We start from the raw sequence: 17907 nt of genomic DNA, 5'->3' as shown, positions 1-17907 counted from the left end.
ATCATCAAAAGGTTGAAAATATTTCAGTAATTCCATTCAAAATGTGAAACTTGTACATTATATTCATGCAATGCACACTGACCAATGTATTTCCGATGTTTATTACGTTTAATTTTGATATTTATAGGTGAGAACCAATGAAAACATCAAATCTGGTATCTCATAAAATTAGAATATTCTAAAGGCCAATGAAAAAATGTTTGTTTCTCTAATGTTGGCCAACTGAAAAGAATGAACATGAAAAGAATGTGCATGTATAGCACTCAATACTTAGTCGGGGCTCCTTTTGCCTCAATAACTGCAGTAATGCGGCGTGGCATGGACTCGATCAGTCTGTGGCACTGCTCAGGTGTTATGAGAGCCCAGGTTGCTCTGATAGTCGTCTTCAGCTCCTCTGCATTGTTGGGTCTAGCGTATTGCATCCTCCGCTTCACAATACCCCATAGATTTTCTATGGGGTTAAGGTCAGGCGAGTTTGCTGGCCAATCAAGGACAGGGATACCATGGTCCTTGAACCAGGTGCTGGTGGTTTTGGCACTGTGTGCAGGTGCCAAGTCCTGTTGAAAGGTGAAGTCTGCATCCCCATAAAGTTGGTCAGCAGCAGGAAGCATGAAGTGCTCTAAAACTTCCTGGTAGACGGCTGCATTGACCCTGGACCTCAGGAAACAGAGTGGGCCAACACCGGCAGATGACATGGCACCCCACACCATCACTGACGGTGGAAACTTTACACTGGACCTCATGCAACGTGGATTCTGTGCTTCTCCGCTCTTCCTCCAGACTCTGGGTCCTTGATTTCCAAAGGAAATGCAGAACTTGCTTTCATCAGAAAACATAACTTTGGACCACTCAGCATCAGTCCAGTCCTTTTTGTCCTTGGCCCAGGCGAGACGCTTCTTGCGCTGTTTCTTGTTCAAGAGTGGCTTGACACACGGAATGCGACACCTGAATCCCATGTCTTTCATGAGTCTCCTCGTGGTGGTTCTTGAAGTGCTGACTCCAGCTGCAGTCCACTCTTTGTGGATCTCCCCCACATTTTTGAATGGGTTTGTCGTCACAATTCTCTGCAGGGTGCGGTTATCCCTAGAGCTTGTACACTTTTTTCTACCACATTTTTTCCGTCCCTTCGCCTGTCTGTTAATGTGCTTGGACACAGAGCTCTGCGAACAGCCAGCTTCTTTAGCAATCACCTTTTGTGTCTTGCCCTCCTTGTGCAAGGTGTCAATGATTGTCTTTTGGACAGCTGTTAAGTCAGAAGTCTTCCCCATGATTGTGGTGCCTTCAAAACAAGACTGAGGGACCTTTTAAAGGCCTTTGCAGGTGTTTTGAGTAAATCAGCTGATTAGAGTGGCAGCAGGTGTCTTCTATATTCAGCCTTTTCAGAATATTCTAATTTTTTGAGATACCAAATTTGGAGTTTTCATTAGTTGTCACTTATGAATATCAAATTTAAATGTAATGAACATTGGAAATACATTGGTCTGTGTGCATTGCATGAATATAATGTACAAGTTTCACGTTTTGAATGGAATTACTGAAATATTTTCAACCTTTTGATGATATTCTAATTTACTGGCCAGCACCTGTATGGTATGTCCACAGGATTTGTTTTGTGGGTGAATTTTCAACACCTTGGAGTGTCACAAATGGGCATACTGAGATGCGAGCAGTATCTGAGATGCTGGAGAGAAACCAAGGCACGTCCACTTCATTCAGAACACAAGAAGCAGGACACGAAGCAGCAGAAGCTACTGCAGAGCCACCCTCCCAAAAGAAACAGAGAAAGTCCTTAGGCAGTTTCTTCAAGAAATCAGACCCTCTCACCAGCAAATGACTCACTGGCAAAGAAGGAGTAGAAAGGTAGAGGAACAACTACTTGGTGGCACCAGATGCAGACACTGAGACGGATTCACTGCTCTGCTGGAAAATCCACGAGAGAAGCTTTCCAAATGTGAGCTGCCAAAGCGCTACTTGTGCATCCCAGCGACCAGCAACCCATCTGAGAGGGTATTTAGCACAGGGGATAATATTGTGGACTGCCACAGGGCAGTTTTAAAGCCTGAAGCTTTAGACAGACTTGTCTTCCTTGTATGCAACCTGTAGGGCAAAATCTGACGCATTACAGCACCGACTCCCTGGAAAATATTTTCTGAGCTCAATGTTAATTTTTGTGATTTTGAAAGCAGCTAAAGTTTGCACTCAGTGGTTATATTTTATTGCCTGTTTTATTTGACAGCAAAATAACGTCTTTTTGTGTGTGTGTTCTCTTATGAAGGTTTGAGTTCAGTTTAACCCTCTGGAGGCAGGCATTGCAGATTTGCAACGTTAAAATCTTTTTACCTGGTTACACATACGTATTTCTTGAGCATTTTTTAAATCAGAAGTACCCCTGAAGGACTTAGTTCTTCATCCTTTTATCAAAACTTATTTTGAGCCTGAGAGCGTTAATGTTTATCCCCAAAAAAAAAAAGTGGAATGTCCAATGGTGTGTTCAACTTTTGAAAATAGATCTTTAAATCCATAGTATGGGTCTCATAATTTCAAGTTTCATTTCATAGTACCGGGGAACATTTAAGATAAACCATATATTTTTTTATATCGTGATATGTATAGTTATTGACCAATATGGAAAATTATATCGTGATAGGATTTTTTTTCCACATCGCCCAGCCCTGGCATGAATTATTTACCTTAGATATTTAACTTTTATTTGGAGAAACATGTTAAATCACAACTTTTCTTTATTTTTAAGCCCTTTTTTTCAAAACAAGCTGGAACCATCATGCAAAAAGGTTTCCTGGTTATATAATAACGGGAGTAATGCAACCAGCGATCCATCACGCGCCGACGTGTGGAATGACTCCACAAAGTTAAAGAGACACTACTTAACAGTAGCAGATAGCTTCGTTCTCAAGAGAAGTTCTCTTCATCTTTGTGTTGCATCTGACAGTCTAGATTGTATTTATGCTGATGATGATGCCTAGTATTGGGTGTTTGCTTAGTTGGGTAAATCCAATCATCTAGTAAATGTTTTTTAATAGGATCATATTTAAGGATACTGCATATGGAGCAAAACGTTGAACTGATGAATAAGATCAAATGAGAAGTCTTGAGTACAGAAAAGCATTTTCAGGAAACTTGATTATAACAACTTTGCAATACTAAACATAATAATCAGATCAGAGCAGCTCCAACACACTCCCTCACTGTAAAACCTGATAAGTTGATTTAAAGAGCAAGTCACTCCAAATCAACATTTTTTTTTTGCTGATATCAATCAATCAATCAATCAATCAATCAACTTTATTGTCACTTAAGCCATATACGGTTTGTATACAGTGAGGCGAAACAACGTTCCTCCAGGACCAAGGTGCTACATGCAACATAAATTTACAACATGAAAAAAAATATAAGAAAAATAAATTATCTAATTAAGGACAGAACATGAGTGTGTTCACGTGTTTGTGTGCGTGCGTGTGTGTGTGTGAGTGTGTGTGCATGCATGCGTTTATCAGTCCAGTCCCTTTTCGTTGAGGAGACGAATGGCCTGTGGGAAGAAGCTGTTGCACAGTCTGGATGTGAGTGCTCGAATGCTTCGGTACCTTCTTCCAGATGGCAGGAGTGTGAAGAGTGTGTGAGAGGGGTGTGACCAGTCAGCCACAATGCTGGTGGCTTTGCGGATGCAGCGTGTGGTGTAGATGTCCTTGATTGAGGGAAGGGAGACTCCTATGATCTTCTCTGCTGTTTTCACTATCCGCTGTAGGGTTTTGCGGTCAGAGATTGCACAGTTCCCAAACCAGGCAGTGATACAGCAGCTCAGGATGCTCTCAATAGTTCCTCTGTAGAAGGTGGTTAGCATCGTTGGTGGAAGCTGGGCCTTTCTCAGTCTTCTCAGAAAGAAGAGACGCTGTTGGGATTTCTTGTACAGGAAGCTGGTGTTGAGGGACCAGGTGAGGTCTTTGTCCAGGTGAACTCCCAGGAATTTGATGTTGTTGACGATCTCCACAGAGGAGCCGTTGATGCTCAGTGGTGAGTGGTCACTCTGTATCCTCCTGAAGTCAACAACCATCTCTTTTGTCTTGTCAACATTCAGAGACAGGTTGTTGACCTTACACCAGTTTGTTAACCTCTGCACTTCATCTCTGTATGCTGACTCGTCGTTCTTGCTGATGAGACCCACCAAGGTTGTGTCATCAGCGAACTTAATGATGTAATTTGAACTGTGTGTTGCTACACAGTCATGAGTCAGCAGTGTGAACAGCAGAGGACTGAGCACACAGCCTTGTGGGGCCCCCGTGCTTAGTGTGGTGGTGCTGGAGGTGCAGTTCCCGATCCGTACTGACTGAGGCCTTCCAGTCAGAAAGTCCAGGATCCAGTTGCAGAGGGAGGTGTTCAGGCCCAACATGCTCAGTTTTCCGATCAGTTGCTGGGGGATGATCGTGTTGAATGCTGAGCTGAAATCTATGTACAACATTCGAACATGTGTGTCCTTCTTGTCCAGGTGTGTGAGGGCAAGATGGAGTGCAGTGGAAATGGCGTCATCTGTTGAGCGGTTATGGCGGTATGCAAATTGCAGTGGGTCCAGTGAGGGGGGCAACAGGGTCTTGATGTGTGTCATGACTAGCCGCTCAAAGCACTTCATGATGGTGGGTGTAAGTGCAACAGGACGGTAGTCGTTGAGACAGGACACAGAAGATTTCTTGGGCACTGGGACGATGGTGGCGGCCTTAAAGCATGTGGGAACAACGGCACTGCTCAGAGAGATGTTGAAGATGTCGGTGAGAACATCCGCCAGCTGTTCAGCACATTCCTTTAGCACTCTGCCCGGGATGTTGTCTGGACCAGCAGCTTTACGTGGATTGACTCTGCGTAGAGTTTTCCTCACCTCTGCTGTAGTGAGACACAACACCTGGTCGTCCGGAGGAGGGATTGACTTCCTTGCTGCCACGTCGTTCTGCCTGTCGAACCGAGCGTAGAAGTTGTTCAGCGCATCAGGGAGGGAGCCGTCACCATCACAGGCAGGTGTTGTCGTCCTGTAGTTGGTGATGGCTTGTAGGCCCTGCCACATTCGCCGTGTGTCGCCGCTGTCCATGAAGTGCTTGTGGATCCTCTGGGCGTGTGCGCGCTTCGCCTCTCTAATGGCCCGAGATAGTTCATTTCTAGCTCTGCTAAGCGCCACCTTATCTCCCGCTTTGAAGGCAGAGTCTCTGGTTCTTGATAAGCTATATAAATGAGTGTCTGATCGTGCTGCAGACTCGTGTAGTCAATAATTCAGCACTTTAGTGCATCTTAGTTAAAATTTAAATATTCTGCCTAAAATAGTCAGTGTTGCACCGTCGTCAGGTAAAAACTCAGCACTGCATTTGAATTTAAATCTGCCGTCGCTATTGGCTAAGAGGTACACTATGATGTTAGATGGTACATTATGATGTCACAATGTCGTGAGTGTGTGTATTTGTTAGCGGCTCCACCCTCTCGGTCTGCTAGCCTACAGCATTTGTTGCATTTTTCAAACATGAAGAGGGAGTGAAATAAGTTTCTTGTAGAGGGCTACTTGCTCTTTAACTCGAAAAATTTGGTGAAACAGATTACTTAAAATTTTTGAGTTAATGAAAGTTGAAAACACACACTTTATGCAGTTGCTGTAGATTAGTATTTTTAAGTAAGATGAATGTATTTTTGAAGTTAAGTACTTATATTTTTCTGGGTATTCTCTGCATGGCGTTCTTAGTTTACAGCACTAATCTAAATAAGGTATTTACTAAATAATGACAATGTGGCAGACAGGTGAAGGCAGAAGCTAACATCATGCTGAACACACCCATAGCTGCTAAAAGCCGGTGAGAGTGGAACACCCAATGTCAAGTCCAGAGCATCTGGAGTGAACCACCACAATTTTAGTAGAACGGCACAGCGTGGTCTTTCCTTTCACCAACCTCCTCACTTATGGCGTCAACATGATACAACAAATACCAGCACATTTGCAACACTGGATGAAGTAATAACTAAGAACAGCAAGCCCCAGCGCTGTACTGGCCGTCGGGAATTTGCCCGGTGGGCCACCTGTCATCGCTGGTGTTTCGACTATACGTGCTACTCGTCGATATGCGCAGACCGAGTAACGCCAGTCGTCATGTCAATGGGCAGTCAGATATTTACGCTGAGCACAAATACATACACAAAAATATATATATAACGTGAATCTCCATTCACATCATCAATACGTTTGCTGTGTAGAAGAAACGCAGAACCTACTTAGTGAGTACAACCTGCTGGTGCTGCTGTGCATGTGCTTGCGTGTTTGCATGTGTGTGTGTGTGTGTGAGACCAGCTATGTTTGCTTTTAAAAAAAATATTAATGTAAATAAAAAACCTGCACATAGCACCTAATTTTACTCAGTAAATAATCCAGTTAAATGATTATTTTAAGAAAATTCGGATCAAAACTAATTAAACTCAAACATTACATCAAAATTTGTTGTATAGTTGTGATTTCTGAGTAAAAATTATGATTATATATATATATATATATATATATATATATATAAAAAGATGAATGGAGAAATGTAGAAACATAAAATAAAAAATAATCACTTTTTTTGTTACTATTACTCATTATAGTGTAGTTCTTTCTTAACGCTTACTAAAAAATAAATTGTTCTGATTAATTACAACGACTGAGTTCAAAAACCTTTTTAAAATTATGAGTTTCACCTACTGAAAAATATTTGATTATTTTCAACACTTGGGTTTACAGTGCATGCGGGTTCTGCTTTTATTTTAAGAGCAAGCTGAAGTGACAGGAAATGAAAATAGAAAGGTTTGAGAAAGTGCGGTGTTCCAGCTCAAACAGAGGAAGTTGGGATTACTTTAAAACACGTTAAACATGTAATAAACCTCAGAATAGATGTGCACTCTTCTTTAATATTTAGGTGTTTGTTTCAGCTCAAAATGAAAATGTCAAATAGCAACAATCCTACATATGCTGTACTAAAACATCTAAAAAAGTCTTACAGAAGGTTCATTTTCCTTCAAAATGTACAAGCACAAGCTAATGAAACTGTAATGTTTTCTGTGAAGAAGTGATACAGGGGACATAAAAGTGAAGGGATATCCACTTTTATGGCCGCAATTTCTTGAGAAAATCCAGTCGAGAAGAAGGAAGCTGGAGTTTTGCTTACTCAGGTTTTTAAAAATAAATTTTGTCCGAGTCAAGAATTATGTAAAATCGGTTTACAGATGAGATAAGGTTAGGACATGAGGGCAGCGCTATCTTCTTCTCCCTGTCTCTAGTCAGCATTTGTTTAATTTAATCTTTTGTGTGTGTTGGGGGGGGGGGGGGGGGGGGGGGGGGCTTTATCGGTTTAAAAGGACACATTTTAACTTTTAGCTTAGGTTAGGTTTAGGAATAGAACCCTATTGGTTGGGGTTAGGGTGTGGGTTAGGCATAGTGGAGTCACTAAAATAGGGCTGCAACAACAAATCGATAAATTCGATGAAAATCGATTACTAAAAGCGTTTGCAACGAATTGCGTCATCGATTCGTTGTGTTGCACAACTCTTCCAAAAGCCCCCTCCCCTCCCGCCCGCCGTTGCGCGCAGACCGGAGAGCCGGTGTTCTGTCCAGTCGCCATACCTTGTCAGACTGGCATACCCGGATTACACAGTATGCCTGTCTGACAGATGTTGTCAGTCAGACAGGCAAACTCTGTCAGATCGTCATACCTTTTGTTTTTGACAACGGTATGACATCCTGATGGGTGGTTTTACTTGTCAGATCATCATACTTTCTGTTTTTGACAACGGTATGACATCCTGATGGGTGGTTTTACCTGTCAGATCGTCATACCTTATGGTATGACATCCTGATGGGTGGTTTAACAGTCAGATCGTCATACCTTTTTTTTTTACAACGGTATGACATCCTGATGGGTGGTTTCAGTCAGATCGTCATACTTTTTTTATTTTTTACAACGGTATGACATCCTGATGGGTGGTTTCAGTCAGATCGTCATACCTTTTGTTTTTGACAACGGTATGACATCCTGATGGGTGGTTTTACTTGTCAGATCATCATACTTTCTGTTTTTGACAACGGTATGACATCCTGATGGGTGGTTTAACAGTCAGATCGTCATACCTTTTGTTTTTGACAACGGTATGACATCCTGATGGGTGGTTTTACTTGTCAGATCATCATACTTTCTGTTTTTGACAAAGGTATGACATCCTGATGGGTGGTTTAACAGTCAGATCGTCATACCTTTTTTTTTTTTACAACGGTATGACATCCTGATGGGTGGTTTAACAGTCGGATCGTCATACCTTTTGTTTTTGACAACGGTATGACATCCTTGATGCTCAATGAATTTTTTTTTTAGAATTAGGTGGTGAAAATAAATTTGCGATACACATTCATCAGTACATTCTTTTTTCCAATGAAGCTCACCAAGTTGGTGCAATGGCAAAAGAAAGCAGAATAGTTGATTCACTGATTCCTGTTATAAAGATCAGTCTCCATTTGAATAAAAAACTGAACATGAAGAACTTAAAAGTTATAAGAAAGGTAATACAAACTTTATTTCCAAGTAAAACACACACACACACACACTTATTGCAATTCACACTTTTTACATTTGAAAAGGTCAACAAAATGGGTGGCACACTCTTTGTGAGTCCATCTTGGACAGAAGTCGCACTGTATCTATGAGGCAGAATGGAAAAAAATCAGTTATAAGTTCATGTTTAAAGCATTGGAAGTATAAAATTCTATGGCTGTGTTTTTACCATGTGTCATAGTGCAACGTGTTGCATGAAACACAGTAGGCTTCCACCTTATCTGTAATATAAAGATAGACAAATGAGAATTTCTTTGAACACAATCAGACTAAATATAGCAAGGTAAATGTAGCAGGATGGTCTCACCCACACCTGATTTCAATGAACTGTCTAATTATCAGCAAAGGGTATTGTGTTTGCCCCTTCGCACATGCTCCTTCTTGCTGCCACTGCTTCCAGGTCACCCATGACTGTGCTGAGTCTTCATGTCTGTTTTCACTGACTACATAAAGGGCAAGTTGTTCATGCCTAGGTAGGCTGGGGTTTTCCCCCCATTACCAGGGCTTCATGATTTAAAAGTGCCAAACTGTTCTGCTTCAACCCAACTGTCTAGCTTGAATTTTAACTAAAATAATAGCTCGTTTTGAAGAATGTGTTGTAATCGTGACACTTACCATGTCCTCATTTAACACATCCATATACCATACCTGTAATCCAATATTCTATTACATCTCAAAATGTATCCTTTGTGCATGCACAAACTAAGTCTTGTCTGCCATACACCATGTCCAAACATCTTAGCTTAATCCCAGAGGGTTAAAGAGACAATATTAAAAAAATAAGAATGTGTAAATGACTGAAACTGTATGCTATATGTATTTTTCACCTTTGCATTGCAGCAGTTTTGTTGCAATGTCCATCCTGTCCTGGAACATTTGAGCAGGTCCATTGCTAACAGACTGCAGATCTCCCACCTGCAAGAAGCTTTCTGCAAACTACACAAAAATTTTATCTTAAATTTCAAATCTTATTTACAAAAATTATTGCATTTGTATTCTTGGTACCCTCAAAATCAAGACCCCGCAACTGCTGGCATCGGGCTGCAGGCCATGCGGCAGAGTTTTGACCTTCCAGTTGCCCTGTCTGGCATCTTTGGCTCTCAAGAAATTCCTATGTAGTAGCGTAAATACTTAAATTAGTGACATTGTTAGCACAATAAAAACAACTTAGGAACTTACTTATGGTGACCCGATTCACACTACCTCCAATTACGGAGAATTCTTCTTTGGTAAGTCCTCTCATGGCCAAGGGGGTCAATCACAATAACCTCCTTGTGATCCATCCTGACAAGCTGTTCATTAAGTATGACATCTGTTACTTTTTAAAAGTATCCACATGAAGATTGATTGATGTAGTTCTGGGAACAAAGATAACATACCACTAAAATCCAATGACCACCGACATTTACAGGGCACAACCAAATCGAGGCTTCTGGGAACGCCATCTTTATAAATGACAAAAAACATTGTTAGTTTTGATTAATATTTACTTAGACGGGAGTATAGCATAGCAAATACTTACTTTTCGAAAAGCCCTGTGCTGCCCTAGATGAAATAAAGATGATCCAATTACTGCATCCATGCGGTATATTGGTATCTGAAATAAAACATAATTGTGTATGATTTAATCATTACAAAATGCAAATAATGGATATATATTTTATGAACAAAATATCTATACCTTGCCTTTTTCCACAATGAGATGGAGATAAGCATCTAGGATCTTTTAAAAAAAATAGCAGCTTTAAATTATTTTCTAGATCCACAGCATTGGAAAAATGTGTATTTCCAAGAGAAAGTAGTCTTACTTCATCTGACAGCCACCCATGTCCACATAGTGTACGAAAAGATGCATCATACAGTTTGTATGGACCAACCAGGGCTTCTATTTGGCCAGAGTCTTTCAAAGACCAAAGTTTAAGTACTGCAAAAAAAAAAAGGTAAATATTTTATATATATATATATATATATATATATATATATATATATATATATATATACATACACACACATTTTTTAGGAACAATGTGAATTTGTGCATACATGAGCAGTAGCAGGCAGTGAACGAACATGCAAATAACTGACCAACCGGTCTGAACCAATGGCCAACAGGGCCACAAACTTTTTTTGGTTTGCAGTACTACTGCACCTTGCCGCTGCAATGTTTTCTGGGACATCATGGGAGGGGGCGAAGGAGATGTCTTGAAAGGGAGTGAGGGCAGAGTCTTGGGACGGGGTGAGGGAGATGTGCAATGAGGGGGTGAGGAAGTTGTCTTGGGAGGGGGTGAAGGAACCCTCCAGGGAGAGAGCGAGGGAGACATGTTTGAAGGGGGTGAGGGTGATGTCTCAGGAGGGGGCGAGGGAGATATTATGTGAGGGTGTGAGGGAGACATCCTGGGAGGGGGCGAGGGAGACATCATGTGAGCGTGTGACGGAGACATCCTGGGGGGAGCGAGGGAGACATCATGTGAGGGTGTGAGGGAGACATCCTGGGAGGGGGCGAGGGAGACATGCTCAGGGGGGGTGAGGGAGTTGTCTTGGGAGGGGGTGAAGGAACCCTCCAGGGAGAGAGCGAGGGAGACATGTTTGAAGGGGGTGAGGGTGATGTCTCAGGAGGGGGCGAGGAAGATATTATGTGAGGGTGTGAGGGAGACATCCTGGGAGGGGGCGAGGGAGACAACTTGGAAAAGGGAGGGATCACCTTGTCGGAGTGCTGATTTTGAGTTTTCCCCACCAGATGGGTTTTGCCCACGTACTTAATAACTGACTCCCTCTCTTGCTTCTCACTTGATTCGAGTTTTTGAATTTTTGTTGGTGGTTCATCTGAGAGAGAATTATAAGACACCTTTCGTCAAACTTTTTGACAGGTCTATTGTTCTTTGACCTTTTTGACCTTTCAGTCCTATTGTTCATTTGACCCTTGACCTTGCCCCCCTTTCCTATCATTAATCAAATGGACAGGTGTATTGTTCAATCTTTGCCCCCCCTTCCGTATCATTAATCAAATGGACATGTGTATTGTTGATCGTCCAGATGGCCTAGACCCCCCACGCCGCATCATCAATGGCGTATTGTTGAACGTGTCCAGATGTCCATGATCCCCACGTCATAGGCTAATGTGTGTAATGGCGTGTGAAGTTTCTTTTTGTGATAGCCCATCGGTTCCCACAGCCCCCCTCCCTTCTGAGTGTAATCCTATTGTGTATAACTCTTTAAAAGCTCAGATCTGTCCGAATGGTGAAAAGCCGAGCTCTAAGAAAAAAATGGCTCACTGACAGTGGATGAGTGCGGCCTAACTGCTGTGAATGACAGCCCCACACGCTGGTCAAGTACTTATGAAATGGTTGTACGTCTCCTCAAAGTTAAAGAATCTGTTTGTGAAGTAGCAAACAAGATGGGATGGTCTGCTTGCTCTCGAGTGGGTGGCATAAGCTGAAGTCAATGCAAGAACTTTTGCAGCCTTTTGCTGAACACACACAAACTCTTCAGAGTGACACATTGTCTATGTCATTAATAATCTCTTTGATTTACTCAGCCATCTGGCATATGTTCACGTTGGATTTCGTATGTTCAGTCTTAAACTTTGTGTTTAAATGTGTTATTTACATGCAGCTCTCAGACACTTTTTGACCAGAACTAAAACTATTGTGTAAAACTTTCTGTCTAGCAGCACCTCAAATAATGGATGAATCATCAGAGGCTGTAAACACACACACACACACACACACACACACACACACACACACACACACACACACACACACACACACACACACACACACACACACACACACACACACACACACACATTTAAAGCACTTTCCCCTTTCAGAAAATGTCTGACTCTCTCTGTTACCAACTCTAAACACCATTCATACATTTCTCTCACTTCAGAAAAGCAATGGTTTGCCATCCTAAACCATTTATGGTTCTGTTGTAAACCACCCTGCATACTCAAGCCTATAAGAATAAAAGTTGATCCTTACCTCAGTGTGACGCTTTTAGTCGACAACTCACAAAGCAAATGGGATGGTCTGCTTGCTCTCGAGTGGGTGGCATAAGCTGAAGTCAATGCAAGAACTTTTGCAGCCTTTTGCTGAACACACACAAACTCTTCAGAGTGACACATTGTCTATGTCATTAATAATCTCTTTGATTTACTCAGCCATCTGGCATATGTTCACGTTGGATTTCGTATATTCAGTCTTAAACTTTGTGTTTAAATGTGTTATTTACATGCAGCTCTCAGACACTTTTTGACCAGAACTAAAACTATTGTGTAAAACTCTCTGTCCAGCAGCACCTCAAATAATGGATGAATCATCAGAGGCTGTAAGCACACACACACACACACACACACACACACACACACACACACACACACACTTCTCTAAGAAGTAAAAGGATTACATTCAAACATTTGTCTTTGACTAAACCATTCAAACATTTCTCTCACTTCACAAAAGCAATGGTTTACCATCCTAAACCATTTATGGTCCTGTTGTAAACCACCCTGCATACTCAAGCCTATAAGAACAAAAGTTGATCCTTACCTCAGCGTGATGCTTTTAAGATCTGTTGAGCTTTTTTAAAGTTCATTCTAAACAATTTTGCACGGCCAGCGACTTCTGACAAAGCAAATGACTTCTTTTTTTTTTTTGCAGGTGGCGGGAAAGTTTTAAAAACAAAGAACTGGTTGAACCAAATCGTCACAGAAACAACACACAAAAAGCAAATTACTTACTTTTTTTGCAGGTGGGCTGTATTGAAAGAGTGGCGGGAAAGTTTTAAAACAAAGTTCTGGTTCATTCTAACCAAGTCGGCATGGTAACAATTCACAAAAGCAAATGACTTGCTATTGTTTCAAAGAGCTATTTAGGTGAACAGCATCTTTGGTTCGTCATCATCAGCAGTGAAAGCTTAACCATCGCCTCCTGCCTTTAGTGTCACATTTTGTTTTCACTGTCACACACACACACACACACACACACACACACACACACACACACACACACACACACACACACATTGCTTCCTGCCTCAGAGAAAAGATTTGATCCATTTTGTAGGACCTATAACAGCTGAAATAAATAAAAAGCTGTTTATGAGGTTTGTTTTTTGGGAGGGGTGGATTAGTAAAGTCTCAGAGCAGACGTACCTCTGGTCAAACCTTTAATGTCATACCTCTCAGAATAGTTAAACTAAGGCACATGCATGTCGTAAACGGATTTACACACGAGTGAAAGAGCTGCTACATTTTATCCATTATTAACGAAACATGAGCGAAGAAGAACCGATGGATACGTGTTTTGAATATAGCCTTCCTCTGCTAAAAACAACGTTCGAATTGAGACATGATGAGATTTCAGGAAGAAATGTCCGGTACAAAAACGGTACGGTATTATTTTTTGGATCGTAAAGGTTTTTTTATTTCTGCTCCGGGGAGTTTTGATGAAGCAATGGATACGAGCACACACACACACACACACACACACACACACACACACACACACACACACACACACACGAGCACACACACACACACACACACACACACACACACACACACACACACACACACACACACACACAACTCTAAACACCCATTCAGACATTTGTCTACCTATACAACAAAGCAAATTACTATGTATTGTTTATAAACATTTTTTTTCGACCAATCGCAACCGTTTTCTATTCAAGATTTTTTTAAACAGCTGTATAAAATGTAAAACCGCATTTTCGGAGTCGTGATTTGAGGTGTAACAAGCTAAGATGACGGGTAAGTTTTTAACTTAAGACGCAAATCTTTTTTTCTCTTTCTGGTTTAACATCTTTATTTTCAGACGCTATTGTCATATCGGACGGCGAGTGGGAAGAAATTCCTATTGAGGAATTAACTTGTAAAACTCCGGTACCTTCCCCCCTGGATGATTTGTCTAAAATTAATCGCGCGGTCGAGAATCTGAGTGAGTGGATTTTATAAATATATACATAACGTTCTTTTCTTCAGCTGAGAAATATCTCATTTTACAGAAAAGGAGGGGGTTCAACCTTACCCCGGAAGTGATAACTTTTACCCAACCACGCCTCCATCCACCAGCCGAACCGTCTTACATTCGTATCAGCCCAGCCATACCGTCAGATCACACGGGAATGCGAACGTGAAAGCTGTTCGTTACAGGATCATCACGCCACAGACGATCCTCGAAGCTGGTAAGTGATTACAAAATAGCGATTAATAAGTCAGAGGTGTGTCGTTCATATTTATCGTTTTTATTCTCCAGAGCAACGGCCGACGGCCTACGCACCCCCAATATCTCAGCCCCCACCACCACCTCCAACCCCTTCTCATGCGCAGACGGATGGTAACGATAAAAAAACAACTGATTAATAAGTCAAAGATGACTCGTTCACATTTACCGTTGTTTTTTATACTTTCAGAACAACATCCGACAGCCGCTTCAATATCTCCGCCCACACCTCCTCCTCCCCCTTCTCCAGCACAGGGTAAGAGATTTATAAAAAGGTGGTTATTTACTTCAAAGATGATTCGTTCATATTTTTCCTTGTTTTTATTCTTTCAGAACAATCCGACAGCGACTCTGAAACCGCTGAACGTGGTCCTGAGCAGCCAGCCGGTAAGCTGTTTCACAAAACCGCTCTGCATAGTATATTTAATTTTTGAAGTAAAAAAGATGATGTTTTTTATCCTTTCAGAACAACCCACGACCGACGAAGAGAACGCCCCACCTCCTGCACCTGTACAGAGTAAGTTAAATTTATATATATAATTTATTAAAAGCTCGTTCATTTTATTTATTTTTATTTATTTTTTCATCAGAAAAACGGCTGAAGAAGAAGAAGCGGGGCAGATTTACCCCATTGCAGAGATTAAACAGGATGAAGCTTGGGTATTTGCTCCTGCAAGTCAATTCCGGCCTGGTCGATGTGATGCAACAAGTTCTGGCTCTGTAAAAGGACGACGCAGATTTTTTTCTTCATTTTTAGTAGGTTTTTAATGTCTTTTGTATCATGAGTGAAAATTGGTTTGATGACCTTTCAGATTTGTTTGAAGTAGATGATGAATTAAACGTAGATTTGTTAGATAGAATTTTAGCCAGCCAAAATCCCTCAGTGGAGGTGGCCGATAATTTGGTGTTAACTGACTGGTTTGATTTAAGCGGACTGAGTGAAGTAGATGAATTAGCTTCAGATAGTGAGATCTTAGACGATATTTTAGCATCCCAAGCCGTTTCAAACGAGGTCGATCAAATACTAGCAAATTCAGATGAGCCTTCATCAGAAGCAATAAACGAAATTTTGAGACAAATAGAACACCAGCAGCGCGTAAACGAGATCGATCAAATACTAGCAAATTCAGATGACCCATCTCCACAAGCTGTAGATGAAATATTGAGACAAATAGAACACCGGCAGATCGGAGGGAGCGTAAACGCAGCTTTTAACCAGCGTGAAATTAGAGAGAGAGTGTCTTTTCAAGCAATCAACGACCCAGCCGAGTTTTATATTAATCTGATGGAAATATTAAACAGGTTTGCTGAAAGAGGAAGCCAGATCGCGCGTCCCAACGATAAGAGTCCAGTTTGAAATTAATACTTTGCACACGACGCACCACGTTAATTTTAATTATGACGGATCAAATATGTTAAATCAGCTTCAGTATTTACTGGATCTGTTAGTCCAATCAAATGAAGCATTAGAGGCCGACAACAAATTTAATTTCAGACTGCAAGTGATAAATAATCCGTCCAGCGGCGGAAAACGAAAAATCGAATCCATTCTGGATCACGAATTAGTCAATAAAAAACGAAACCATCTCATTTGTCCTCCAGAGGCCAATCAGCCGTTGTGTTTTGCGCTAAGCATAGCCGGACTGTTAAATCCCTCAGCGAGAGATACAGAATTATTGAATGTGGCTAAAAATATTCATCAACAGGCAGGGCTTCAGGAGCAATCAACCGTTTCATTTAGCGACGTGATTCAATTTGAAAATATTGTTCAAAGAAAAATAATCATTTTTTACAGATCCGACAGAATCATTTCTAAATTTGAAACAGATTTTAGCGATCGAACAAATCCGTTGTTCATTTTGCTACTGAATCAACATTATTACGGCATAAAAAATATTAAAGGTTTCTTAGGAGCCAAATATTTTTGTTCATGGTGCTTTTCCGCTTATAATAACATAAACGGACATCACTGTAAATGGTTCTGTCGCGTGTGTAATACCGATTTATGCAAACGGACAGAAACGTCTCTCATCACATGTTCTGATTGTAATCGAATATGCCAAAATGTAATATGTTTTCAAACTCACAAAACACCTGTTTTAAGGCCTCAAGCAAACAGGTTAGTTTCTCCTTGCGAAATGTTTAAAAAATGCACCATTTGTAAACAATCTTATTACATCGCCATGGGTGGAAATGGTTCACAGCACGTTTGCTCAGCGACCAAATGCATCGTTTGCAAACAGTCGGTGGTCACGGACGATCATCGCTGTTTTATTCAGCTTGAAAAAAAAGATGACGGTTTAACGGAAAAGGTTATTTATTACGACACTGAAACGTTTACGGATCAGAACGGTGTGCATACACCTTTTTTAATCTGTGCAAAATCCGATTCAGGCGACGTTTGGGAGAAATTTGGTTTAGATTGCATTAAAGATTTTATTATGCAGATGCGTCGTCCTAAATTCAGCAATTATACATTTGTTGCACACAATGCGCGTGGATTTGATGCTTATATAATTTTGAGAGCTATGTGTCAATTAAAAATTGTTCCCAAAAATATACTCATGCAAGGCTGTAAAATACTGAGTTTTCACGATCCAGACTTTGGGCTGAGATTCATTGATTCCTTAAGTTTCCTCATGATGAAATTAGCCAACCTTCCAGCTGCTTTGGGCTTTACAGATAAAACTAAAGGTTATTTTCCTCACAGATTTTCATCGCTTGAACATCTGAATTATAAAGGACCTTACCCAGATGTCAGCCATTATGGGTTTGAACAAATGTCTCCGGAGCATAAAAAAATATTTTTAGAATGGTACACCGATGTGTCTAAACAGCAGCTGTTTGATTTCAGAAAGGAGGCCGTGTTTTATTGTAGAAACGATGTGGAAATTCTGCGTAAAGCATGCGGTATTTTCAGAGAGGAGTTTTTTAATGAAACAGGTATCGACCCGCTGAAATCTGTCACGATCGCTTCAGCTTGCATGCGTGTGTTTAGATCAAAATTCCTAAAACCAGACACATTGGCCATTCCTTGT

General features: G+C 41.0%; 1 protein-coding gene across 2 annotated transcripts in view; it reads right to left on the bottom strand.

Moving 5' to 3' along the window:
* The window catches only part of LOC107397260 (interleukin-6 receptor subunit alpha), a 58826-nt gene that overhangs the window by 15853 nt on the left and 25066 nt on the right, over nucleotides 1–17907 (bottom strand). The gene's annotated exons all lie outside the window — the stretch shown is intronic.

This window comes from Nothobranchius furzeri, chromosome 12 (assembly GCF_043380555.1).
Source record: "Nothobranchius furzeri strain GRZ-AD chromosome 12, NfurGRZ-RIMD1, whole genome shotgun sequence".
Lineage (NCBI taxonomy): Eukaryota > Metazoa > Chordata > Actinopteri > Cyprinodontiformes > Nothobranchiidae > Nothobranchius > Nothobranchius furzeri.
The sequence above is the reverse complement of the archived record's forward strand: the minus strand, read 5'-3'. Positions and strand labels throughout refer to the sequence as shown.